The 26,060-nt window shown below is 44.1% G+C and overlaps 1 long non-coding RNA gene across 3 annotated transcripts in view; it reads left to right on the top strand.

Annotated features, from left to right (window-relative positions):
• The window catches only part of LOC112545285 (uncharacterized), an 81,169-nt gene that overhangs the window by 41,569 nt on the left and 13,540 nt on the right, over positions 1-26,060 (top strand). The window lies entirely within an intron of this gene.

Below are 26,060 nucleotides of genomic sequence, written 5' to 3' on the forward strand. Positions count from 1 at the left end.
CGCTCCGTGGCGTGGGGCTCGGCGGCTCGCGCGTCTCCCTTGGCAACCATGGGGGAGGGGGCGATATTCTCAGGGTGGACGTTTGTGCCTGGCAGACCCCGGGGAAGGGGGCGGAGCGGCCCCGGCGCGACTGGGCCGCGCTTCGGCGGGTCTTTCCACCGCAGAGTCCGGACCCGGCGTGTCCGCCCCGCCCCGCTTCCCGCCCGGCTGGTGAGCTGGGGAGCGGGCGGGGCGGGAGTTATAAGGCGCCGGGCAGCGCTGAGCTCAACACTCCCGGAGCCAAAAGACCCGCGGGGGGGAAGCTGGGCGGGAGCCGGGCCCCGCCCTCCCTGGAGATCCAGTCCCGCTTGGCTGGGGCGAGGGAGCCTCTCCCTGCCGCTCCGCGGCCGCCGGGACCTGTGCTGGGGCCGCCCGCCCTGTAGCCTCTTTGCGTCGCGCGAAGGCTCAGGTCGGGGCGCCGGCCACGTGCCGCCTTCCCCACGTTTAGCGCCGCACCCCCCGGCCAGACCCAGCCGCCGCAACTCGCTGTCTGCGGACGAGCACAGCCCCTTCCCCTCCAGCACCCCGGGAAGCTGCTGTCACAGTGTGACGGGAATTTACTTTCTAGACTGTTCTAACGATTGGTAGCTGCTTGTAACTCTGAAACAGTTTGGCCCCCGGCACATCCTTTTAGTATTTTTGGGATGAGGGACCTATTGAGGGTGAGGGGTTTTGAGTAATGGCTTGGCTGTATGGTCACAGTTCATGGCGTTTGCTCCTGTATTCTTTCTGGTTCTTAAAGGCTACTGGACAATATTTCTTCTAGTTTTTGGCACCCAGGTGCAGGAACAAAATGTTATGTGCACTGAGGCATGTGCTGATGTGCACCACCGTTGAAACACATGCTGGCTGCTGTGGGGCACTCTGCTGGGCAGCACTTGAATCAGTTAACGGGTTACCTGTTCACATCCTTAACAGCTAGAGATGTAAAATATGTGCGAAAATAGTAACATAAACAAAATTCTCTGTCATGGGATTAACCGTGTTTTTGGAGATATAGGTAGGGAAGGATGCATGGATTCAGGCCCCATGGTCTCACCACTACAGGCTCCTCCTCCTGCAAGCTGCCAGCCTCCATGGGCTCCCAGCTTCCTAGCAAAGTTTAACCAGTAACAGGAATCGATAAGCATCAGCGTATCGATTAACATACCTACCTTCAGCAATCCCCTTGTCATATAATCAGGAGTGCTGACCAGCACCCAGTGACTAAGGGGTTAACTATTGTCTCTTGTACCTAGCCAGGTATAGGGTGGTCAGCCAATAACAATGCAGGTAGGAATTTCAGACAGGAAGAGAGGGGTTTTCCCTCTCTCTTATTTGAGAGAGAGAGCAGTTTCTTCCAAGTACTGAGAGAGATGGGAGATGCTTCTCTTTCCAAGAACAGACTTATTACAAGGTATAAGCAGGAAAAAGTTTAGCTAGTCGGTCAGGATTTGTTGTTTGACTTGTTTGGGGATTTGGAAATAATGTCTGAGCTGTTAATATTGTGAGTGGGTGGGAGGGTTGGTGTTTTCTTTTGTAACTAAGGGTACGTCTAGACTACATGCCTCTGTCGCCAGAGGCATGTAGATTAGGCTACCCGACAGAGTAAAATGAAGCGGCGATTTAAATAATCGCCGCTTCATTTAAATTTACATGGCTGCCGCTTTGAGCCGACAAACAGCTGATCAGCTGTTTGTCGGCTCAGCGCGATAGTCTGGACGCTCCCCTGCCGACATCAAAGGGAGCTGTCGACAACCCAGGTATGCCTCATCCCAGGAGGCATACCTGGGTTGTCGACAGCTCCCTTTGATGTCGGCAGGGGAGCGTCCAGACTATCGCGCTGAGCCGACAAACAGCTGATCAGCTGTTTGTCGGCTCAAAGCGGCAGCCATGTAAATTTAAATGAAGCGGCGATTATTTAAATCGCCGCTTCATTTTACTCTGTCGGGTAGCCTAATCTACATGCCTCTGGCGACAGAGGCATGTAGTCTAGACGTACCCTAAGTCTTTTAGCTCAGGTGGTTTCCTTGAATATCTATATCAATTGGTGGCTCTTTCCATCTAGCCACTTTACTATGCTTGCAACTTGTAGCTTTGTTTTGATAATAAAAGTCTGTTGTTATTTCTAATTAGCCAATATTGGTTGATTTTTTTTGCATCCTGGAAGATCTGTCTGTGTATCTGCATGCCTGACTGAAGGGTCAACTACCACAGACTAGAGCTTGAGCTTGAAAAGAGAAAAACTTTGGAGGGAAAAGAGGGTACCCCCTGGGGTTGGTTTCAAGTGTCCACCCCTGTTTGTAGGTTCAAAATATTTGATGGTGGCAGCAAATTCCCTGAAATCTGGGTATTAGAAGTTTTTGTACCAGAGCCTGTAGACGCAAGGTTTTGAAGTGCTCTTGTGGGTCCCCAACTTCTGCATTCATCGTGCCAGAGTGGGGAACAGCCTTTGACACCTTGCTTGGAAGTGAGCAGCATCTCTTCCTCTCCTTTTCTTTTTTTCCTAAGCTGCATAATTCCCTGCCTACACTGATATCACGAAGCCATACTGCCTGAACAAGCCAACATCTATGCCTTTCTTTCCCTTCAAAGGCTATTGTAATTATTAGCAATTATGAGTAACCACATAGCTCTTGCTAAGAGAGCACATTTTTCTTAAAGAGAAAACAATTTTAAAAAAGCTGCCATCATGCTAATAAGTTTAGCAGAGATTGTAATAAAGGTTTGTACTCCTGCAAACCTACCTTAGGGTTTTTCTGTGGTTACAAATTCACTAGTTTCAGCTCAGGAAAAAAAATACTGACTGGGCAGATCATTCTTTTTCTGTATAAAGGTTTGGCCTTTGATCTTCAGATTCTGGGAATAGGTAATTAGTAGACAATGGTCCCTTCCTCAAGGCAAAGCTTCAAAAGATTGGTTTGTGCATAACTGGCAAAATTTTTGCATTACCCTCCCCATAGCTACTTCTCAGTAACTCCACACATAATGTTCCAAATGTACTATTCTTGTCTGCCATGTTCACTAGTCTGTTGCTAATCCGCATGCACAGTACATAATATTTGCATTTAATACAATGGACTACAAAGACATTTGAATGTAATTAAATAGTTTAAGTAGGTTACAGGAAACTGCCGTATCTGACACATCTTCCCCCTTACAGAATTGAGTGTAGCTACGCTTGAGTAGCAAACTAGGGAATCCTTGACTTCTCTTTTGGGTAGGTTTATTCCTTGGAGGGTGTTTCTGCCATGACCTTTATAATTTCATATTTCAACTATTCAGATAAACATTCTGCTGGAAAAGCAGTAGACCTTTTTTAGCTTCATATGGCTGAAAAGCAGACTTTGACTCCCTCAGAGAACTGATGGGAAGGATCCCCTGGGATTCTAACATGAAGGGGAAAGGAGTCCAGGAGAGCTGGCAGTATTTTAAAATACTCCCCTGCATTTTCTTCCTTACTGCGCCTTACTACAGGCATGTTATCAATAAGAGGGTGATTAAGAAGGTGTGGGGCCCTTACAAGATGAGGGGAGTAACTTAGTGACAGATGATGTGGGAAAAGCTGAAGTATTCAATGTTTTTTTGTCTCTGTCTTCAAAGACAAGGTCAGCTCCCAGCCTACAGTAAAACTCCAGTGGTCCAGCATCCAATGATCCGGCACTCGTGATGGTCCGGCACCATCTGGAACCCGGAAGTGCTCCGGGCAACCGGACAATTGGAGCTGCTCTGCCCCCGGCTTCCCCAATTCAGCCGCTGCTGAAACTGACTAGCAGCTGACGCGGGGAAGCGAGGGAGCAGATGGGGTGCTGCTGGGTTGATCCCGGAGCGTCGCCCCTCGGCGCTGCGGGACCAACCCGGCAGCACCCCAGCTGCTCTGCCCCAGGCATCCCCAAGTCAGCCGCTGCTGAAACTGACAGAGCGTGCTGTGCCCCCGGCTTCCCGGAGTCAGCCGCTGGTCAGTTTCAGCAGTGGCTGACTTGGGAACGCCTGGGGCAGAGCAGCTGGGGTGCTCCTCGGTTGGTCTCGCAGTGCTGAGGGGTGCATCCCCCCACTCCACCTGAGGCCCCTCATAGCCCCCTGTTCCTATAGTCCGGCATATCTGATAATCCGGCACCCCTTGGATCCTAAAGGTGCCAGATTATCGGAAGTTTACTGTACTACACTAGGCAATGCATTATGGGAAAGAGGTGGGCAGCCCTCGGTGAAGAAAGAACAGGTTAACAACTATTTAGATAAGCTAGATATACACAAATCCATGGGTTCGGATTTAATGCATCCGAGGGTACTGAGGGAGTTGGCAAATGTCATTGCAGAGCCTTTGGCTGTTATCTTTGAAAACTCATAGGCTACATCTACACTGCAAGGTTTTTGTGAAAAAACCCATGGAGTGTCAACACCTCCAATGTGCTTTTGCGCAAGGAAATCAAGAGTAAAACGGCAGAACCAGAGGTCTTATCCTGCCGTAGGTAAACCTCCTTTTATGAGGCATAACTCCCTTTTGCACAAGAGTTCTTGCGCAAAAAGGCAAGTGTGGACGCAAGAAACCCCTATGGGGAAAAAGCACAGAGCGCCCATGCTCTTTCTTGCGCAAGAGCGTCCATGCAGTGTGAACACTCTCTTGCACAAAAGCACATTGCTTTTGCAATGTGCTTTGAGGTGTGGATGTGCTCTTGTGCAAGAAGTTTTTGCGCAAAAACTCTTGCGCAAAAGGCTTCTTGTGCAAGAAGCGTGTAGTGACGTAGCCGTGGAGATTGGGAGATATCCCGGATTATTGAAAAAAGGGAAATGTAGTGCCCACCTTCAAAAAAGGGAAGAAAGACAATCCAGGGAACTACAGACCAGACAGCCTTACCTCAGTTGCCATTAAAATAATGGAGGGGATCCTCAAGGAATCCATTTTGAAGCACTTGGAAGAGGGGAATGTGATCAGAAATAGTCAACATAGATTCACCAAGGACAACTCACGCCTGACCAATCTGATTAGGTTCTATGATGAGGTAACTGGCTCTGTGCACATGGGGAAGTCAGTGGATGTGATTTACCTTGACTTTAGCAAAGCTTTTGTTACGGTCTCCCAGAATATTCTTGACAGAAAGGTAAGAAAATAGGGATTGGATAAATGGACTGTAACATGGATAGAAACTGGCTAGATTGTTATGCCCAATGGGTAGTGATCAATGGCTGGATGTCTGGTTGGTGGTCAGTTTCAAGCGAAGTACCCCAAGGATCAGTTCTAGGGCCTGTTTTGTTCAACATCTTTATTAATAGTGATTGAAATGTAGCTGTGTTAGTCTAGTGTAGCTGAAACAAACAGGACTATGTAGCACTTTAAAGACTAACAAGATGGTTTATTAGGTGATGAGCTTTCATGGTTCAGACCCACTTCCTCAGATCTTCCACTATTTGATCTGAGGAAGTGGGTCTGATCCACGAAAGCTCATCACCTAATAAACCATCTTGTTAGTCTTTAAAGTGCTACATAGTCCTGTTTTTTGTTTCATCTTTATTAATGACCTGGATGGATTGCACCCTCAGTAAATCTGTAGATGACACTAAGCTAGGGGCAGAGGTAGATATGTCGGAGGACAGGAATAGGGTCCAGTGAGACCTAGACAGATTAGAGGATTGGGCCAAAAGAAATCTAATGAGGTTCAACAAGGACAAGTGCAGAGTCCTGCACTTGAGACAGAAGAATCCCAAGCATTGTTACAAGCTGGGGCCCAACTGGCTAGATAGCAGTTCAGCAGAAAAAGACCTGGGGATTATGGTGGATGAGAAGCTGGATATGAGTCAACAGTGTGCCCTTGTAGCCAAGAAGGCTAATAACATGTTAGGTGCATTAGAAGAACCATTACCAGCAGATCTAGAGAAGTGATTACTCCCACTTTATTCTGCACTTATGAGGCCACATCTAGAGTACTGCATCCAGTTCTGGGTCCTCCACTACAGAAAGGCTGTGGACACGTTGGAGAGGGTCCAGTGGAGGGCAACCAAAATGATTAGGGGGCTGGAGAACATGACCTATGAGGAAAGTCTGAGGGATTTGGGTTTATTTAGTCTATAGAAGAGAAGAGTGATGGGGGATTTGATAGCAGCCTTCACTTTCCTGAAGGGAGGTTCTAAAGAGGATAGAGACAGGTTGTTCTCAGTAGTGACAGATGGCAGAATAAGGAGCAATGATCTCAAGTTACAGTGGGGAAGGTCTAGGTTGGATATTAGGAAAAACTATTTCACCAGGAGGGTGGTGAAGTACTGGAATGGGTTACCTAGGGAAGTGGTGGAATCTCCATCCCTAGAGGTTTTAAGTCTCGGCTTTACAAAGCCCTGGCTGGGATGATTTAGTTAGGGTTGATCCTGCTTTGGGCAGGGGGGCTGGACTTGATGACCTCCAGAGGACTCTTCCAGCCCTAGGATTCTATGATTGTTGCTACTTCTCACAACCTCTTACTTGCTTTCCTCCTGGAAATTGGACCAAAACTTTCCCCCACCTGCTAGACATTCTACGAGTTGGTTGGATGTTCCCTGTGAATCTGTGTTGTCATTTCTTTTCTTGTCCCCTAAGTACATACCAAGTCTATTCACTGTGTTTGTCTGTGCTGAAAACTTTTCTATTAAAAGCATTTCCGGAAAATCATGCCAGTCTAGACGTAGCCAAAGAGCAGGCTGTTGCCTCAGCCAGGTGTAAACAAGGTTAATTTCAAGTAATGGTCTAGGGTAAAATTATGGAACAAATATTAAGATAAAGCATTTTGCAGACAGCTAGAAGATAGCTAGTAACAACAGATACATTTTAAATTAAATTTTAAAATGTCAAATTATATTTTTGGGAGATGAAAATGCCCTTCATGTAACAAAATATCTAGATTTCAGTAAATCTTTTGAAGCAGTATCTCATATAAGCTTGAAAAATGTATTCAAATTGGTTTGAATATGAGCAGTGTCAACAGATTAGAATCTGGGCGAATGACTAAAAACTAGGGTTGGGGAACCTTTTTTGGATTGGAGGCCACTGACCCACAATCAGAGGCCACATACAAGTGAAAAACAACAACAAAAGCAAAAAAACCCTCACTGACATGGCACCAGACTGAGAAGGAGAAAAAGACTCCCACACCAGAGCCTAGAGAGCCCACCTAGTAGATTGTGTGCTCCAGCCCCACAGTGGGACAAGGGGGCTGGAGAGCCAGCGTGGGCTTCTCAATGTAGGCATGGGGGTCTGAGTCTCACGGTCAGATCCAGGCAAGCCAGGGGTTTCATCCAGACCTCGGGCTTGAGGTTCCCCACCCTTGCTATAAACAAAGGGCTATTGTAAATGGAAAACCATTTAGTTTTTGGAAGGCATCCACCCGAGTGCTATAATGATCAGTGCTATGCCTGGATTTATCATCATAATTGATGATCTGGCAGAAGTAGAAAACCACACATTAACTGATTTCAGAGACTGAAAAAACAAGGAAACAATACCAAAGGACCTAGAGAGTGCAGACTGAGAACTTAAATCAGGCTCATATGCCATATCAGTAACTTGTTCCAATAAGATGTACTGACTCTACTCACATACTGTTCCCTGTGATCGTAGGGACTCCTCAGTATCTACCAGCAAAGGGGTCATGGTTATGCAATAGAAACTCCTGTTAGTCTTGACATTTACTACAGATAACTCATTGCTATCATGGTATTTACCTATAAGAAATGTGATGTAAGGTATCACATGAATACATAATGGTCATCATAAATCACTGTGTAATGTATGCATAGGTAAAGTTGTATGCACATATTATGAGTATGCTCAAACGATGAAACTGGGCTCGGCTGGGCTGGTAAACAAATGTGTCCCAGAGAAAGCAATTTAGAGTGACCTTTCTGTCTGGGTCTGGAATGTAAATGGAGCAGAGTGAACCAAAGACAATGAAAATTATTTTTTGCATTGAGGTAACAAGAAAAGCAGATTAACACAAGAATGCCAGAACACAACATATGCAGCATATCTGCTGCACCCCAAAGAAATCAGCAGGAGGGAGATGGGGGACAGGAATTTTGCCTGGCGGGGGATACACTTCAAAGGTTTCTCTGGATTATAAGAAGTGATGGAAAAGACATTGTAATTATCCATCAAAAGTATCTTTGCACTTGTGTGCTAGGTCCTGGCTCAGCAGGGTTTGTGATTCTGAGGGAGACTTTGGATGAAAAAATTGCCTTAGACAAGTAGTATGTTACATTTTAGTTACTAGAAAGTATATAATACTTTTATTTGTAACAAGTTTGTTTTTATTATCTTTGCTTTGTATCACCTGACTGTTCTTTATTAATAAACATATTGATTTTACTGTAAGTTCATCTCTGCAATATAATACAGTAAAATGGGCATTCTCAGATGACCTAATAGGCCGGTGTATATTCTGTCTCTGAAGGTAGCAGAATTTGTAATTCCTGTGAGTATCCAGTGACAAGAAATGGGTGCTTCAGAGGAATGTTCTTCCAGGCTGTGTCTACACTGGCATGAATTTCCGGAACTGCTTAAAACGGAATACTATTCGTTTTCAGTTTTTCCGGAAAAGGAGCGTCTACATTGGCAGGCTGCTTTTCCAGAAAAGCCCTTTTTCCGGAAAAGCGTCTGTGGCCAATGTAGACGCGCTTTTCCGGAAAAGAGCCCCAATCGCCATTTTCGCGATCGGGGCTTTTTTCCGGAAAAGACTACTGGGCTGTCTACACTGGCCCTTTTCCAGAACAGTGTTCCGGAATAAGGACTTATGCCCGAGCGGGAGCAGAATAGTTTTACCGGAATAGCGGCTGATTTTGTACAGTAGAGCGTCGTTGCTTTTCCGGAAATTCAAGGGCCAGTGTAGACAGCTTGCAGCTTATTCTGGAAAAGCGGCTGATTTTCCGGAATAAGTGGCCCAGTGTAGACAGCCCCAGAGTGTTCAGGAGCTGAAGTGTTACAAGTGTTAACTGCAAATTGCCAACTTGCAAAGTCCAAAGGATTTCAGGGAGCTGTCATTTAGGATAGCACCAGCAAAACTCTTGCTGAGGCAGAGAAGTAACAAGATGACTTACAGTTCTGGCCACCCATCATCAGACTTCCCTATACCACATTCCTGCCACTTGGACCCCCACTTCTCCTACTTCAGCAAATGAATGTCCTGAGCTCTGTTGTATTTCCTGCTCCTTTCTTTCAGAATTCTCTCTGGCCCCATGTTAATTAGAATGCTAGAGACCTGTTTAAAAGCTATTTGCACATCCCAGCAGCCTGGGGATGGGAAGACTTCTCTAGAACAATTGATAGGCGAGCTTATAAAGCCTGCAGAGTGGCATTGTAGCCAACCTTAGAATGTCTGGTATCTCCTGAATGCACATTCAGACTGTATCCATTTCTTGCTTCTTTCTTCAGAACTAGAGCTGCTTGGAGAATTGTACAGGTATTTTGTGAAAAATTCTAAAAACAAAATATGGGAGGGCTTACGTATTTTTCCGTGTTTCAACAAAACAATGCTAATTGAAGTTTCACAATTTTTTTTATTTTTTAAAAAAGAAACAATTCTTTCATACTTTTAATGCATCACTCTTTCTGTACCCAAAAAATGTTAATTGCTTTTCACTGAAAAACTTAAAACATTCAACCAAAATTAAAATTCACAAATTGTTGTTTTGGTTAAAAAAAAAAAATAAAAAGTTGACTAGCTGTATTCATAACTTTTCCAAAAATTCAACATTTTCTCTGTCTGGAGTGCTAAAATTCTAGCTCAGACCTTTTTGACTACTGAAACACTTTTTTTTTCATCTTGAACACACACAACTCCCTTCAGTATATTACCATGTAGCTTTTAGGATCAGCCTCTTTGTCCATTATTCTAGCCTATCAGATACCACTAATGTCTTGCCTTGTTTCAGTGCACCAATTCTGAGCTCCTTCTACACATTCAGTGTTTGCATCTATGGATTTAGTTGCTGAGATTAGCAAAATTAGTCTCTAATTATCAAAATTAGTCTCTAATTATCAGCCACCACTATCAATCTTCCCTGCATAATCATCTCCATCTTACCTTCCACCTTGCTCCATATGTAAGGTTTTAAAAAACAGACACCTAAGATAGGATTCTAAATCTGTCAGGTGCCTAAATAAATGGTCTCCCGCCATTGTTTTGATGGATTAAAAGTGAGAAGATAGGGGACGGATTTTTTGGATCTGAAAAGAGAGAAGATGAATGCAGGAGGAAGTACAGGAACAAGAGAGAAGGAAATAGAAAGAGGGGGAAAGAAACAAGACAGGAGGATGGAGAGATGTAGAAGAAAAAATGTGCAGAAAGCAAAACAACTGAAACATTAGTATGGATATATTTTGTTTCATACCAGGACAACAAGATGTCCTGTGGCACCTTATAGGCTAACAGATTTATTGGAGCATAAGCTTTCTTGGGCAAAGACTCACTTTGTCAGATGCATGTATACTTCAGCCCATGACCCTGTCTTCCCCAGGGGAGTGCTCTATCCTCTAGGCCACACAGGAACCCACCCCACCACCTTATCATCAGGCCACCCCTTATACCTCCTGCTCCAGGGCCACCTGGCTTTTGGCTGTCATGTCCCAACCCAGGGGAGGTAGGACTTGAACCCACAACCCTGTTCTCCCCATGCTCTTAGGCCATGATGTAGTCATGCAGCTGATAAAGTGGGTCTTTGCCCAAGAAAGCTTATTGCCAAGGGAGGTGGTGGAATCTCCCTCTCTGGAGATATTTAAGAACAGGTTAGATAGACATCTGTCAGGGATGGTGTAGACGGAGCTTGATCCTGCCTTGAGGGTGGGGGGCTGGACTCGATGACCTCTCGAGGTCCCTTCCAGTCCTATTATTCTATGATTCTATGATTCCAATAAATCTGTTAGTCTATAAGGCTGTGTCCAGACTCCATGCCTCCGTCGACGGAGGCATGTAGATTAGCCAGCTCGGAAGAGGGAAATGAAGCTGCGATTAAAATAATCGCGGCTTCATTTAAATTTAAATGGCTGCCCCGATCTGCCGATCAGCTGTTTGTCGGCAGATCGGGAGAGTCTGGACGCGATGCCCCGACAAAGAAGCCTTTCTTCATCGACACAGGTAAACCTGGTTTCACGAGGCTTACCTGTGTCGATGAAGAAAGGCTTCTTTGTCGGGGCATCGCGTCCAGACTCTCCCGATCTGCCGACAAACAGCTGATCGGCAGATCGGGGCAGCCATTTAAATTTAAATGAAGCCGCGATTATTTTAATCGCGGCTTCATTTCCCTCTTCCGAGCTGGCTAATCTACATGCCTCCGTCGACGGAGGCATGGAGTCTGGACACAGCCTCTGGTCCCACAGGACTTCTTGTTCTTCTTGCAGATTCAGACTAACACGGCTACCCCTCTGATATTTGTTTTATACAGTTGTAATTATTTTTACTTCCTGTCGATAGAAGTGATGGTGCTTAATCTTCCTCTGCTCTTCTTGCTGTACAGACCCTTGTTTTTGTACAATCTTGTCCACTGATATGGTTTCGGCTACCATCTTTCTACCAATGACTCGCAAGTATTGTCCATTCTTCACCTGCTCCCTTTAATCCAGTCCTGCATATTAGAGTGTCTTTTTGACATCTCTTCCTGGATTTCTTATGTCAATTTGAAATGAACTTGTCACAAAACACTCCTAATTTTCCTTCCCAAATCCTCTTTTTAGTACCATGTTACATCACCTTTGAGAGTACCAGCATCCTTCCTTTCACTCAAGATCATAACTTTTGATTTATCTTAGCTGTCTCTCCATCCACTGTCCTCCCACACACACCTAAGCCATGTCCAAATTCTGCTGTTTGTTTAGCCATACCTTCTCTGAATGTACCCTTTTCTTTATGTCTTTTCAACTAGCAGTCTCATTTGGGCCCTCACAATTTTCTGTCTTAATAACTAACTTCTTTTTCCAACCCCTTCTCCTGCTTCCCTCCTTGCTGTACAAAGTACAGCCACTCACTCTTTATGACAATCTTCATTGTCCATTACTTTGACTCTATCTCTTACCCCTTTAAATTCCCCCTCTGACTCCTGAATGAAGTTCTAGCTTGTTATTGCCTTCAGAGCCCTGGATAATAGGTATACATAATCATAGTTCACTGCAATGGGGTGGGTGGGGAGATGGGAAGAAGGGAAACAGAGTAGATTACCTCTTGATTGTTTTCCAGCATTACATGTCTACAATCCTGTAATCTGACATCTACTATTTATCTGCCCTTGTCTCATTTTATGGTCACCCCATTTGATCTGCTAACAATCCCAGCCATGTGTGCCCATTTTCACACACAAGTGTTTCTATGCCTTTTCTCATACCATCTATGAAATGAACGGGAAGCCTTTCTTGAGCTCATCTAAAAGGCACTATCCTCTCCATGTTTGTTTCTCCTGAACATCCACTTCTGTAATAATACTTACAGGATACTGTCTGGAGTAATTGGGAATAGTTAGGCAAGGATAGCAAGGCCCTACATTCAACCTGATCACATTTGTCTTTTTGGATGTAATGTGATAACTTTTGAATTCCACATCTGATGAAATAAAATGTTTCAGGGAATGTCCTAAGCATCAATGAGCAGAAACCCCTTGATTGTAGTAAAAATGGGAAAACTGGAAGGGGGAAATATAGGACACAGAGCCCCTGGAAACTAGTTGTTAGAGGCATCAAATTCAATCATGTTTAATTGTCTATATATAAAAAACTGGTTGATTACACAGGTTAATACCTTCCAGCATGACAGCATCCCCAATCTTGGCTCTGCCTGTTGTCCCAGTGGAAGTTAGAATGTTAATGTCTCCCAGACAAAAAGAAAAAAAATGGTATAGGGAAAATGTGTGGCAGACAGCCCCTGCCACAGGGCAGCAAGAGTGGAGCACCCTGGTATAAGGGATATGGTGGTATGTACAGAGCCACTGGCATGGGAGTGTTAACTGTTTAGCTTCAATCTTTGCCTCTCCCCTGCAGCAAAACTAATCTTCACAACAAGATTGTCTCAGTTTCCCTCCTCTCTGGTGGACATCTAGCAGTCAAACTTACTTATTGGTCCTCTGCCATGACCTGAGCCCTTTAGGTGGGTTGTTGGTAGTTCTTTCCCACTTTGGAATGCTTCAAAGGGCAATGCCTCCAGAGGCCAGTTGCGTTAGTTTTTGGCATTTAGCCCCTGGCCTTTCTGAGAATGACCCACTTGGTCAAAGCCTTGATAAAGCCTCTTGTTGAATTTGAAGTGGGAACCCAGGCCTGCCCAGGAAAGACCTCTGCATAAAGTGATTGTCACCAGTCTCTCCCAAACCTTTACCGTTTCCCTAGCCTGTATCCTTCTCAGATCTGTTCCTCTAATTTGCTCCTGTGGTCCTTTCCCCCAGTGTTCTGGTTTCACAGGCAACTTCTTACAATCTGACAGTCCCTACTCCCAAAAACTTGCCTACTCTTCTCTATTGACCTGGGGGAAATGATTTAGGCCATATTCAGGGTTTTAGTCTCCTCCACCTTCAGCTTGGTTCATTTTCCCAATTAGCCTAACAGCTTGGAGGGTACACAGGCCAGCCTACTACCATTGCACTGGTGAAAGGAGACAGCGTATATGCTGATCCCCTTGTGACAGGAAGGGATGTATGGCTTGCCCCACCCACTCAGCACAACTCCTGGTTTTGAGTCCTTAAAGATACAGTAAAAGGATTCAATCAAAATGCAACTTATTCCTGGTACCATTTCCTATCTCCCCATCTCCTCAGTCTTTTGTATAGCAGCATACCCCAGACTTTTAAAGAGACCATGCCATGTGACAGAGATGAGCTGATCACTAAGCAGTAGCACTCTAACACTTAAAAGGGCAGATACCCAATCACAGTGAGGAGGGAGAACACGGGCACACAGAACATCTGACATTGATAGAGGCAGAACATGGTGATTGCAGGGAGTTCCTGAATAGAGAGGACTAGGAAGGTTGCAAGTCGGGATCTTGCAGAGGGAACAGAGAACCTGGTGTGTGTATAAAAGCAAAAAAGTGTGCATCACTCTAGTTTATATTGCCTTTAAAACTGTATTACATGGTTATAATAATTTGATATTATTGACATCATGCTACTTATATGCTGCACCCTTCCTCCTACATTTTGTCTCCCTTTGGATTCTGAGTGCCGTGGAACCAAGACTACACTTTCTGTACAGAAAGCAGCTTGCTCATTACGAACACTCCTGGAAATGAAAAATGAAAATAGATTTTCCATAAAGTAAGAGAGAGGATTTTTTGGACAATACCTTTTATTCCTAACTCCATAAGACACTTCCATGTTCTGCTGTAGCCATTTTGGTCTGGGTCATTGTCCACATTCTTTTTACTATCTTTAGGTCTCCTTCCTTCTGTTGGGGAAATTGTGATAAGAATTTTTTATAAAAGGCTGAGCTATCATATGTAATATTGGGTAACAATTTCATAATGGGAAGTACAGGTTCTTTAACACTGGTATGGGAAGGCTAGCACTTCCCCATTCTCCAGAAATATAATAGCAGCAGTTGTCCAAGGAACTGGGGTAGGATTATGCAGCTAGAAAGTGACAGTGGAAAGGGGCTGGCTGTCAGGGGCAACTGGTAGTTGGCTGGCTGAACTGGAGACAGACTAAAAGGAAAAGGCTTGAAGTTATGTTGAAAATGAGGGAGAAGACGCAAGGGATGAGGAATGGCTTCAGATTAGGAAGAAGAAAAAAAGAAGCAAAGTATCAAGTATCTGAAGAAGAGGGAGCAAGGAAGAGAGGTGAAAAAAACAGTAAGGAAGAGGATCTTACAATTATCAACTCACTAACTGAAGATGTAAATAGAGCCCATGTTAATCCTTGAAAATAGCAGTATAGATTAGGCAAAATTTTGAAGTTATATTAAGGACTAAAAAAAACACGGGGAGCATTTATTAGTAGAATGTACACCTAAAGTAAAGGCTGCAGAAGTTCTTAAAAATATTAGAGAAAATAAAAGTAAGTTGCCAGCTACCTGAATTTATGACAGAAGCAAAAGGGGTTCATATAAAGGGGTTCCCCTAGGCATGACTGAAGATGAAATTATAAGGGAGTATATCCTATCAGAACCCAGCAGATTCAGAAAAAAGGAGATTAAGGGCCTGATGTGGTCAGTTTCTTACTGGGACAGAGGAGCAAGAAATGGTGGAGAACGAGGAGATAGGTCCTGGTGGTACTTGCATTCAGTGAGGAGGAAAAGAATCTGAGAACTTTAATCCTGAGGGAAGAACAAAAAAAGAAAAGGTTATGTGGTGTAACAACGCTCCTAGAATGTGTCTATACTATACTGCACATGCGTTCTTGCTCAAGTAAATTTACAGTAAAGTGTTGTAACAGAGGGCTTCTTGCGCAAGAATTATTCCTCTCCTCACGAGGAATAAGCCCTATTGTGCAAGAGCTCTTACACAAGAAGGCAGTGTGGACAGGCAACAGGCGTTTCTTTCACAAGAAACCTCTATGGCTAAAATGGCCATCAGAGCTTTCTTGTGCAAGAGAGCATCCACACTGCCATGGACACTCTTGCTCAAAAGCACATCTCTTGCTCAAAAGTACGTGGCAGTATGGACGTGCTCTTGCGTAAGACTTTTTGTGCAAGAACTGTTGCGCAAAACAGTTCTTACGCAAGAAGCCTGCAGTATAGATGTAGCCCCAATGTCACACAAGGGATCTCACACCTCTGGGTAGCAGTAGGATGAGTAATTGGGAAAACAGCAAGGCTATGACTACATTGGCATGATCTTGCGCAAATACTCTTTAACGCAAGAGTTCTTGCGTTAAAGTATTTGCGCAAGAGAGTGTCTACACTGGCATGTGCCTTTGCGCAAGAGCATCCATGCCAGTGTAGATGCTCTCTTGCACAAGAAAGCTCCGATGGCCATTTTAGCCATCGGGCTTTCTTGCGCAAGAAATTCATGTAGCCTGTCTACACTGGCATCTTGCGCAATAACAGTTGCGCAAGAGGGCTTATTCCTGAGCAGGAGCATTATATTTCTTGTGCAAGCAGCACTGATTTCACACATTAGAACGTCAGTGTTCTTGCACAAGAACTCCCTGCCAGTGTAGAGAGGCAACATGTTTTTGCGCAAAAGCGGCTGCTTTTGTGCAAAATCATGCCAATGTAGACACAGCCCAACTTCTGGTCCAATTGCTCACCTCAGCTCTCAGTCTAATCCTTTATTTCAGGGGCAAGCCATAATCTGATTTAGGTAGTCTCATCCCGCCCATAGTAAGGGGAAAAGGGAGAAAGAAAAAAAATCTCTTGTGGTCATTCCAGCTATGGAGGCAACGCACTAGATATTCCTTAACTCAGACTCTCCCCCTCTAGCAGAGGTTTACCTTCCTTAGACTTCTGGATCCCAAAATGTACAAGGCAGACCTCAGCTATTGCACATTTTCCCCCTTCCACTTCCACCACTCCTGACATGCCACTAACTAAATGGGAGGAGCTTTTAGCAAGTTCTAGCTGGTCATTAATTGGCACCAGGTATCCCAAGAAAACCTAATTGTCTCAGCTGGCTCTAGCAGGGTCTAGATTACCTCCAGGTGTCTTGATCTGTCTCTGCTGTTTAATGCAGGTTCTTGATTGACTCCAGGTGTCTTAATTACCCTGGGGTGCACCCTGTTTGGTTACCAGGGAAACAGGGACTTGTTTATTCTGCGGGTAATATACTTGCTTTTGGTTACTTTCTTATAGCCATCTGGCCTGACCTCATCACAGTGGGTAAGGCCCAGAAAGCAACAGCAGTGAACTATTTATAGAGTCCATGATTTGGGAACTGGAATAGTGGATGGTCCTGGCTCCTAAACTGCCTCTAGGAGATACTAAGCCCCGAGGAGATACATTTTTGTTAAAAGCCTGAGAGGAAGCTGATTTTAAAGAAACCCAAGACCTGAAGAAACAAGGCATCCTTAGGAAGGTGGGGTGAATCCAGCTTGAGTTGGGGATTAGAAGGTTTTTGTTTGTTTGTTTGTTTTGGCCTTGAATACTCTAGAAGGGCTTCATCTGTTTCATTGTGTGACTTGACTGCAGGACTGAGCCACTGAAAACCTCCATAGCAATGTCAGCAACCTACAGAGGGCACCAGGAGCAGAGGGGAAAAGATTGCAGATCCTCACACAACTGCTAGGAGGCACTCAGGTGGTGTGAAATGCCATACATATCAAACGTGTAGGCATGTGGCAGCTGTCTACTCACAAATAAACTGTGTGGAAGGAACAGAACTAAAAGGCGGCAATTATGGGCATAAGTACTGTACAGCATATAAAGTGTGTGTGTGGCAACAGAATGCACTAGAGAGATTGCTAAAAGATATTCACGGGAATATGTAAAAGGAAGAAAATACCAGTGAGGGAAACGAGCTACTGGTACAACAACACACAGTTCAGTACAGGGAATAGATGATGCGCTGCTTGTAGGCAAAGAAAAATATATAACATTTAAGATATAAGTGATTTATTACACTTTATAGATATGAAAAGAGACTGAAAGAATACAAATTACTGAAAAATCAGCAGAAAGGTATTTGCATATAGGCCATCTCTCTACTACAGAGTCTATTCATGCTATTTTAAAAGAAAGGTAATAATGTAGTTTTAACAACATGTTTTTTCCCCTGAAATATCCATAGATTAATAACATATGCTCAAAAATTAAAGAAAACTGTTTTTTAAATGGAAAACAAACCTCATGTTATTTATATACAACAAACATAGTGCGAAAACTTATGTTTACACTTCCAGGATATGATGCAATCAGACATGACAGAGAAATAGCAAGTGGAGGAGGAGTTTGTATGTTTATAAAGGAAGGTCTTAGTTATATTGATATAGATGTTCAGAATTTAAGTACTGAGCATAATGTTGCTTAGATTTCTCTGCAGAATAATAGCACCTTTTATATGAATATATGATGTTTTCAAACCATATAACAAACTAGACAATCAAGAATCAGAAGAATCAGTTAAGGATGTCAAAGACCTGTATATTATTTGTGGAGACTTTAATAGCCATAATAAATTATATGGAAGTGGGAAAACTGAAATAATAACAAACGCCAGAAACAGTTTGTTGACATGCACAACTTAGTATTGTTCAGTACTAGAATACCTACTATGTTTAATTTAGTGAATGAAACCTTTTCATGTTTAGATCTGGGAATTGCAACAAGCAATATTGCAAATAAATGCATTTGGGAAATCTATAAAGAGGATGAAATGTGAAGCAATCACTTGCCTATACTAATTTCATGTAAAGCCAAGGTACTGTTGAAAACACTGAAGGAATTCCCACCCGAAGACTTAGCAAAGCAAATTGGAGACTCTTTGGCTACGTCTACACTACAAGTTTTCTTAGCAAAAAATATGCATGAGTCACAATCTCATTTGCATATTTTCTGCTGATCCATTTTTTCGCTAGGGTTTTTGCGCAAAAAGAAGCAGTGTGGACATTTTTTTTTACGCAAAAACCCCTTTTCGCGCCAGATCGGTAAACCTCCTTTTTTGGGGCATAAGGATCTGGCAGGAAAAGGGGTTTTTGCATAAAAAGAAAATGTCCCCACTGCTTGTTTTTGCTCAAAAACCCTAGTGAAAAATGGATCATCAGAAAATATGCAAATGAGATCGTGACTCATACAAATGAGTCCCTCATTAGTATATTTTTTTGGCAAAAAACCTCATAATGTAGACATAGTGATCAAGAGTAAGCATGCTTACTCTTAGTGCAACTATAGTCACAATAATCTAGAGGAATTTCACAATCTGCTATATATTTGAGAGAGTTTGTGAGCAAGTGACTCTATTCATGCATCTGTTTGTTCAAGAACTCTTTCTAAATGGTAAGAGCCAGAGCCATCAAATTTGCTATGCAGCTTTCTTTTATAACTTAAAACAAGGTAAGGGTTTGCTTGTGCAGGAAGAGGGGGTCTGATGTCTAAAAAGAACTCCTCCTAAACGGTAGGACCACCAAATTTGGTATGCAGTTTCCTCTTACCATAATTTAAAGCAAGGTAAAGTTTGATTGTGACAGTACAATGAGATGTGCATAGAATGTGATTGTGATAGCAGGGACAGTTATCCATTCAAATGAGTGAGGGTGGGGGGAGGTGACAGCAAACATTCCAGCCCCGGGGAGCAGCTGGCAACTGCCCCCACCTCCTGTCCTGAGTCTCACACCCCAGTTCTGAGCTTCTCCCCCACACCCTCAACCCCCTGACATGACTCCTGCATTCCCAACCTCTTGTCCCAAGCCCCTCCTCACCCTCAGTCCTGACTCCTGCACTCCCACATCCCCAGCCCCCTGCCCTGAAGGACCTGAACAATGCTGGGGAAATCTTCTAGTAATATATTTAAGGGAGTTGCAGTAGCAGCCAACCTAACTATATGCAAGACATTGAGTTGCCACAAACTCACAAATTCCATTCCCTGGTGGAATTAAAAGTATAAAACAGCAGTTAGAGAAAGGCAATAAGGCATACAAATAAGCAAAATATGTAATGAATAGCAAGGCCTTAATGACCTATAAAAGATGTAAAGCAGTGACATAAAGAATTGTTAAAAGGACAGAGACAGTATTGTGGAAAAAGAAACAATGATTATAAGGTTTCAAATATATAAACAAGTTAAGAGAATGAATGGGATACAGAGCAAAAATAAATTTATACCTGGTTTTATAGTAAATGATAAAGTTGGAAGTTCTAATGTAGGAAAAGTGAATATTTTAGTAAAAGAGTTCCAAAAAGCTAACAGTGATATACAGGCAGTCCCTGACTTACGCGAATCCGACTTATGTCGGATCTGCACTTACGAACGGGGCTTTTCTCGCCCCGAAGCTCACGGGCGGCGAGTCGCCACCCGTGTCCTCCAGGGCGAGAAAAGCTTCTCCCGGTCTCCCTGGTCTGCTGGGGGGGTCCAGCAAAGCCACTGGACCCCCCCAGCAGACCAGGGACACCCGAGCAAAGCCGCCCAGGTGGCGGGAGTCCCGCTGCCTGGGCGGCTTTGCTCGTTTGCCCCGGAGCAAAGCCGCCCAGGCAGTGGGACTCCCGCTGCCTGGGCGGCTTTGCTCCTGTCCCCCTGGTCTGCTGGGGGGGGGGGTCCAGCAAAGCCACTGGACCCCCCCAGCAGACCAGGGACACCCGAGCAAAGCCGCCGCCTGGGCAGCTTTGCTCCCGGGCAAACGAGCAAAGCCAGCAGACCAGGGGGACAGGAGCAGACCCCCCCAGCAAACCAGGGGGACAGGAGCAAAGCCTTGGAGCACGCCCGCAGCGGGACAGCCTGGGCGCGCCTGGGCTGTCCCGCTGCGGGCGTGCTCCAAGGCTTTGCTCCCCGTCTCCCTGCAGACCAGGGAGACGGAGAGCAAAGCCGCTGAGCACGCCTGCAGGGGGACAGCCCAAGCGCGCCCGGGCTGTCCCGTTGTGGGTGTGCTCAGCGGCTTTGCTCCCCGTCTCCCTGGTCTGCAGGGAGACGGGGAGCAAAGCCTTGGAGCATGCCCGCAGCGGGACAGCCCAGGCGCGCTTGGGCTGTCCCGCTGCAGGCTTGCTCCGCGGCTTTGCTCCTGTCCCCCTGGTCTGCTGGGGCGGGGGGTGGTGCAGCTAGTGCCCCCCCCCCCCCAGCAGACCAGGCTTTTCTTGCCTACCCTTGGGGTAGAGCAGCTGGGGGTTGCCAGGTTGGTCCCGCAGCGCCTCTCGGGACCAACCTGGCAGCACCCCAGCTGCTCTGCCCCAGGCGTCATGATTCAGCCGCTGCTGGTCAGTTTCAGCAGCGGCTGAATCAGGATGCCTGGGGCAGAGCAGCTGGGGTGCTGCTGGGTTGCTCCAGTAGTGCCGAGGAGCCACGCTACTGGAGCAACCAAGCAGCACCCCAGCTGCTCTGCCCCAGGCGTCCCCATGTCAGCCGCTGCTGAAACTGACCAGCGGCTGACTACAGGAAGCCCGAGGCAGAGTTGCTCTACCCCAGGCTTCCTGGAATCAGCCACTGATCAGTTTCAGCAGCGGCTGACGCCAGTTCCAACTTACATACAGATTCAACTTAAGAACAAACCTACAGTCCCTATCTTGTACGTAACCTGGGGGCTGCCTGTAATTCAAAAGATTCATAGGGGCAGTTGAGTTAGTGATATAATTCTAAGTAAAGTTTTGTGAACAAATATTTGCTGAAGAAAATGTTGAGCTCTTTCATTACTGTGTAGAATATAAAAATTATGTACTGGATGAAAATATCAGCATCCATTAACTTCAAGCTATAGAAAAGAAATAAAAATACGGCCTCAGATAATGATAGTATATGTAATCCAATGCTTAAGTACGTACTGGAAGGGAGTTTGAATTTTATTGGAGTACTACTGGAAAAATGGAGGCAAGCAGTGGTTATACCTGTAGAACAAGCTGGCAAATTATGCACAAGGCATGATGCATATAAATCTATTGCCTTCCTTTGTGCCTGGGCAAAATTATGTAAAGAATGAGAGATGAGATTGTGAGGCTGGCTGGCCAGGTCATAGGAGAGTAAATTTGCTTGTGTACTGGATCAAAGTGATTGTCAAATATATAGGTGTTTTGGGAGTTCAAACTTCATAAAACTGATTGGATGTAACATGTTTTTTTTTCACTTATCTGTTCCTTTGCTAATGTAAGAGCAAACATTTACATTGTAAACACCGCTTGTGACAGACCCAAACCAGTAGGCTAGCTATACTGGCCTCTGGGTCAATAGTTTTCTGTTCCCCGAGTAACCAGAACAGAGGCTGTTGCAGCACAATTATGATGATCTGAGGGCCAGTTAAGAGCTTGCCAGGAGCAAAAGGCTAATCCACTCACCTGTAGACTATTAAGGACCTGCTGGACTAGTTTTAAAGGCTTTCTTTCAGGGAGAGCCAGCAGGCCAAGGATGGGGGAGGGAAGAGGTGGGGAAGGATGTAGTACCTAGAAGAAAGGTACTGGTTGGGGAAGTGACTCAAGGAAAGGCTGCAGCTCTGGTGGTGGAGGGAACAATACCTGCTGCCGCCATTAGGGCCCCTGGGCCAAAATCTGGAGTAGAGGGTGGGCCTGGTTTCCCCCAACCCTCCCTGCACTACTACAAAGACTATTCCTAAAGTGGGAGGTTGGGACTAAAGAGGGGTTTGCCCCAAATATGTTTGACTTGCCTATGATGAACACTTGTTAAGTATTAGAACCATATGAGATAGTGTGGGATGGCTTTGTTGAATATTTATAAACTTACTAATAACACTCCCTTATGGAGTGCCATCAGCCCTACCCTGTTTAACATTATGACTAATGACATCCTGGAGAGTATACAAGCCAAAATAAATATGACTCTATTTGTGGATGTAACATTCCCCAGGGTACAATCTGAACTGTTGAGCAAAGCAATTCTCAAACTGGGGAGCCTTTTACACTGTTTTGCTGTAATAGCAACCTGTTCACACACAGCCACTAGCATGAAAGATCGCTCGCAGTTGAATTCTATGAGTACTTAATCCAGATGCTCCTGAATCTTATTGCAGTAACACCAGCAAATTCCCAGCCCCAGACTTGTCCTCAAAATATGTGCATCTTTTGGTGGTCAGCCTTTTCCTTCTTTGCAGTAGAAGCTCATAGAACGGCCATCATTTCATTAATAGAAAATGATAGTCACAAACTGTGTAACCTCAAATGGAGGTTCCAGACACTTCAATTCAAACATACACTGGTTTAGATTAAACCAATTTATTAACTACAGAAAGGTATATTTTTAAATGATTACAGGTAATGAGATACTAGTCAGAATTTGTTATAAAGAAATAAAAGGTAAAATACAAACTAAGACTTAACAAGCTAAATGAATTCAAAGCAAAGGTTTTTTCTCACCATATGCTTTTACTAGATGAATTCCTTCAGTCAATTCACAGATGCTTCCTTATTTCTTTCAAATATTATTGATGTCATGAATAGAAATGAGCAGAGAGGTGATTGGTGTCCTCTTTTCCTCATTTTAATACACTGCTCTACAGCCAAAATGCTTCTGAAATAAATGCAGTCAAACTTTACTAATTCTGGGTCACTGAGAACGAAAATGATGCTTAAAATTGTTGATTGGCTTTAATTTTCAAGATATGCTATTGGTTCAGTATATATGACCCTTGACTTGCGAATGGCAGAGGATAAGTGAGTTATAAAGGGAAGGGATCTCAATTTAAACCAGAAATGACTAAAATACATCTTTGATTGGATCTATGAATAAATCTATGACTGGGTTTGGACAGTACTTGGTTTTTAGGCAAAACAATGAATGTTGCAATCGGAAGCTGGTATTGCGTCATACATGATATGAATTGCATCATGTTATTCCTAGAAGTCATGGATGTTTTGCTGCATAATGGCAATGTTTTGCCATCAATTCCAGTTGGTCATGCAGTCCATATGAAGGAAACCTATGACAACATGAAACAACTTTTGAGGTGCATAAACTATGACCATCATCAGTGGCAGCTTTGTGGCGATTTGAAGGTTGTTGCTCTCTTGCTTGGTCTGCAGACTGGATACACAAAGTACTGCTGTTTTCTCTGTGAATGGGATAGTTGTGCAAGAGATTCCCACTACATCAAGATAGACTGGCCACTCCGACAGTCATTGGAGCCTGGGAGGAAAAGTGTTCAGCATCCACCACTTGTTGAATCAAGGAAGATTTTGTTACCACCCTTACACATCAAGCTGGGTCTGATGAAGAACTTTGTCAAGGCCATGGACAAAACACAAGCAGCTTTTAAGTACCTCAATAGAAAATTTCCAAGGTTAAGTGAAGCTAAGATAAAGGAAGGTGTCTTTGTTGGTCCTCAGATTCGTGAACTTCTTTGAGATGATGCATTTGACCATGCACTGCGTGGCAAGGAAAAGATGGCATGGAAAGCCTTCCAGTTAGTGGCAATAAATTTTCTCGGAAACAAGGCAGACAACTACAGGTTGTTGGTGGAAAACCTCCTCAAGGCATACAAAAGCCTTGGTTGCAACATGTCACTAAAGATACATTTTTTGCACTCATCTAGATTTTTTTCTACCAAACTGCAGAGCAGTGAGCGACGAGCACGGCGAGCGATTTCACCAGGACGTTGCAACAATGGAGAAACGCTATCAGGGCAAATGGAGCCCATCAATGCTTGCAGACTATTGCTGGACAGTGACAAGAGATGCTCCATTTAATGAATACAAGAGACAAGCCAAGAAGCGCCGAGTAGACACTGAATAGGACTAAACTATGTACATAATAGTTTTTTGTCTTTTGTTTCATAATAAATTTTATTTATATAACCCTTTTGCTGATTTTTAAAGTGTTACATAAACAGGACAGGTGAAATATTATCATGTAAAGCAACCATAAACACATGAAAAGACCTAGGTTTACAATTTATGATTAAAACTCTACTATCTACACAATATACATAGACGTAAAATGTAAAAACTTAAATATCTTGGAAACAGTAGCCAATCAGTTGTTTTAATTGTCATATTTGAATTCAGCACATCAAAATACATAATAAATAGCACATTTTATCTCTGAAGCAGACGACTTCTAAAAAATTGTAGACCAGTGATATCTGTCCCCCTTTGAGAATTATCTTCAACTAGGGTTCAGGTTGCAGCCAGTCTGCTTACACAGAAACCCCCACTTGTTCCATTGGCAAAATGTAAATTTCTCCCCCTCAAACCTTTTTCCTGCTAAACAATGGCTGCTCTGCCCAGTTATAGTCCACTTAATAATGTTGACACGAGCTAACTGTTTGTCTCCTTGGAGCTGGATTGGCTTATCTTTTTAAACTTAGAGCATGTCTCAGAAATGTCATACAAGAACATTTTATAACTTTATAATGTTCCTATACACTGTGACGTAGTGGGGATTGTATTCACTCCTGTTGTCCCGTATTCACTCTCTTTCCTTCATTGTGTTGTATGTGATTCTACTGTCCTGTGGTGTTCTGTAGTTATTCTCAGTTTCCTTGGGCACTGCAACGCTGCTTGGATGAGGAGGGGAAGGCTGGGCATGATTCACTATGGAGTTTGTGCAGTCTCTCACAGCCTAAGGACCAGGTGACAGCAGATGACACCTTGATCCCAGGAAGCAGGACAAAGGAGTAGACAGGGCTGCCTATAGGACTGAGACCAGTTGCTGGGTATGTGAGTTTAGATTTCAGCTGTTTAGGGAGAAGTGAGTCTAGCTGGCCTGGGAGGCTGGGCAGGGGCCCAGAGTCCTGGCTCTGCTCCCGCACCCCCAACCCCTACCCCGAGATGGATTGTACTGAATGCACCTGGTTCCTGTAACAACAAATCTGTGCTATGCTGTGTCCCTGTCAACGAATAAACCTTCTGTTCTATTTGCTGGCTGAGAGTTATATCTGACTGTGGATGGGGGTGCAAGGTCCAGTAACTCCCCCACACTCCGTGACACACACATTTTACTGGTCAATAATGTTCAGTAGATTATGAGTTTCCAAAGGATACCTCAGATGGCATATTTTGTACAAAGTTTACCAGAGTTTTGTAAAATCAGCTAACATAAGATTACAAGTCTGTCACAGTAGACTACTGTGTTATATGGGTGAAACATAGTGGATTGACGATAGCTGTGTAGAGAACCAGAGGCAGTCCAGGATCTTTCAGTTATACTTAAGGATTTAAGGTCTCAGTTGGAAAGGTCATTCCCTTTGTTTTACAAAAAGGAAGATTGGCAAAAATATAACCCATATTTCTATATAGGAAACATACAGGTAGTTCAAAATTTTATATTCTTTGTTCAATAGCTAACTTGGAAGAGTCATATAGGTAATACCAAAACTCAATGGGAAGATACAGTGAAGCTGCTGAAAAGTATAGCTCAGAGCAATTGGAGTGCAAATAAGAACACATTGATGCTGTATAGGGCACTAATAGAACCAGTTATAGATTGTGGATCTAAGCCTTTTATTCAAATTCTAAACCACCACTAAAGAAATTAGAGCTAACCCAAGACCGAGCTCTGTAAATCACAGGTGGTGCAAGTACTGCAAATTCA

The sequence above is a fragment of the Pelodiscus sinensis genome, chromosome 2 (assembly GCF_049634645.1).
Source record: "Pelodiscus sinensis isolate JC-2024 chromosome 2, ASM4963464v1, whole genome shotgun sequence".
NCBI classification, from domain to species: Eukaryota; Metazoa; Chordata; order Testudines; family Trionychidae; genus Pelodiscus; species Pelodiscus sinensis.